Source organism: Mus caroli, chromosome 15, assembly GCF_900094665.2.
Source record: "Mus caroli chromosome 15, CAROLI_EIJ_v1.1, whole genome shotgun sequence".
Classification (NCBI taxonomy): Eukaryota; Metazoa; Chordata; class Mammalia; order Rodentia; family Muridae; genus Mus; species Mus caroli.
In genome coordinates, this window is record NC_034584.1 from 64,918,968 (window position 1) to 64,921,772 (window position 2,805).

At 49.8% G+C, this 2,805-nt stretch overlaps 1 pseudogene; it reads left to right on the forward strand.

Moving 5' to 3' along the window:
* The first annotated feature begins 212 nt into the window (after positions 1-212).
* Positions 213-1,650, forward strand: LOC110311091 (annotated as a pseudogene).
* The last annotated feature ends 1,155 nt before the right edge of the window (positions 1,651-2,805 follow it).

A 2,805-nucleotide genomic window follows, 5' to 3' on the forward strand; every position in this document is an offset into this window, starting at 1 on the left:
TAGAGTTATGATTTCTCTGTTTTGGAGGCACAAAATAAAAATTAAGATTGAAATGTTTGACTTCCTCCTGGGGTTCAGAGGCCGAACCCTTTAGTGGAGGGTTCGAGCCCTGCCCCCTGACTCTAGGCTCTAGACCCTAGGTCTACAGTGGGGTACATTCGGCCGGGTTACCTCTCCTCGCTGAGGGGCAAAGGCACACCTCGGGCTTTACCATGGAGGACTACCTGCAGGACTGTCGAGCCGCTTTGCAGCAAGTGCCCAAAGAACCATGAGTAGTTTGACAATGGTGTAGTATTCCTCTGAGAGTTAGCGTGCAGAGATGCAGGAGTCCAGGCCTCTACATGTCGTGCTGGGAAATGAAGCCTGCGACTTAGACTTCGTGGTGTCTGCTCTCGCCTTGGCATTCTACCTAACAAAGACGTCTGAAGCAGAAGACATCTTTATACCAGTTTAAAATATAAAGCATTCTGAGCTTCCTCTGCGAGGGGACAATGTCTTCTTCCTCCAGGAGGTTAAGATTCCAGAGCCAGCGCTGATCTTCCGGGTCGAGATTGATCTCCTTTCCTGGCACCAGGCTGGCCAGCTCACCCTCATCCTTGTTGGCCACCATATTTTACCCAATGATCATCCAGGAATCTTTTGAAGGACGGCTTAGATGAGCCCTTAATTGAAACAGTTCAGAAGTGACGCAGCTCTGGAGGAGGCAGTAGCAGAGTTGCTGGACCACCGACCAATTGAGCAGAAATATTGTCCTCCCTGTAACGTTTCAGTTGAGCTGGTGGGGTCCTGTGCTACCCTGGTGACAGAGAGAATCTTGCAGGGGGCATCAGAGACCTTGGACAGACAAACTGCAGCCCTACTGCATGGAACCATCATCCTGGACTGTGTCAACATGGATACCAACATTGGGAAGGCAACCCCAAAGGACATCAAATATGTGGAAGAACTGGAAGACCTTTTCACAGATCTGCCCAAAAGAAAGGACATCTTTGATCCCCTGCAGAAGGCCAAGTTTGATGTCTCAGGACTGACCACTGAACAAATGCTCAGAAAGGACAATCTACAGACAGGGCACCGAGGTGGCAATCAGTGCAATCTACATTGATTTGGAGGCCTTTCTGCAGTGGGCAGACCTCTTCACAGATCTCATTGCTTTCTGCCATGATTACAGCTTTGATGCTCTGGTGGCCATGACTATCTTTTTCAACACTCACAATGAGTCAGTACCAGTACGGCAATTAGCTATCTTCTGTCCACAGGAGACACTTCGAATGACAATCTGTGGAGTCCTGGAACGTCTACCTCCCCACCCCTGAAGCTGACACCTATCCCAAGCACCTCTCCTAACCTCCAGGCCTATCTCCAAGGCAACACCCAGGTCTCTCGAAAGAAGCTGCTGCCTGTGCTCCAGGAAGCCCTCTCTGCATATCTTGACTCAGCGAAGATGGCTTCAGGGCAAGTAACTCCTTGAGTTCTGGGCTGAGTCAAGATGAGGAAGACCCTCCGCTGCCACCCATGCCCATGAACAGCTTGGTGGATGAGTGCCCTCTGGATCAGTGTCTGCCTAAGTTCTCCACTGAGGCTGTCTTTGAGAAGTCCAGTCAGATCTCACTATCCCAGTCCGCCAGAGCCTGCCCATGAAATAAGTGACCATTGGAAACAGGATGGGGAAGTGTGGAGGAGGTGACTGGCCTGCCTCAAATGCATGTTTTGAGATGTTTGATCACTTCAACAACTATATCGGTGGCTTCAGGTTCGGGTGTACTGTTCTCATAACCTTGGGAGGAGAAAGAGCAGCTGCTGTAGGGATAGCTCTCTGCCTCTCCTCTCCTGGCTCTACCAGTCAGACAAGTTTTATTTAGTTTTACTATTTAATCTGCACTGATTTTTCTGTCTTTGATGGGTACAGTGTGATAGGACCACTGTCCTGGAAGAACAGGACAAAAGGAATGTAGACCCCGTCTCAGTGTCTTCAGAAGGACTGTGAACAGAGGCAGCATCTGCCATGAAACCAGTTCACCGCTCCACTTCCATTTTTTTTAAAGTTATTTTTGAGACAGAGCCTCATGTAGCCCAGGCTGGCCTTGAGCTCTGTATGTATCTGAGACTAGTCTTGAATTCCTAACCCTCCTGAGTGCTGAGATTGTCAAGCACCGCATTATACCTGGCTGGTCTCTTGTCTTGACTTCCTATATCTTTGGCTCCTTCTGTCTCAGAATGACGGGAAGCCTGAAGGGAATCTGAGGACTGAGGTCCTTGCCTTCCCAGGGTGGCCATGGGACCTCAGAGGCATTTTTGCCAAGAGGGCAGAACCTGACTGAGCCCCAGATATCCCCTGTCTTAGTGGGTCGGACAAGGTCTTGTCAGTCTTTTTCTGGTTTTGCTCAAGTTGAAGAGTGTGTGGAGTGTCTTCTGGTGAGACAGCCACCATCCCGGGTCCCATTTCCCCACCTGTAACTGAGGTTAGGAAGAGATGTGCCCTGACATTCTGTGACTTGCCCTTCCTTCCTCCCAGCCTTTCTCTCCGCTGCTTCCTCGTTACTTTTCCTTTTGTTTTCCCTGGGAGCGTTCGCTCTCTAGGTCACTGGATTGTTTCGTGTCTATGTGTGATTGTACCAAGGAACTTAGCCTCATGTAGCATGTACAGGGTTGTAATGGTGACCCAGCAGCGAGCTCTCTCCCAATGACTTGTTCTGCACGTGTAGTCTTCCCTCCCCTCCCCCACCTCCCATCCCCCCTTTTCTCCAATCAAGCTGTTTCCCCTGTTCTTACCCTATATAAGTTGCAAATAATATCGCTGAACAG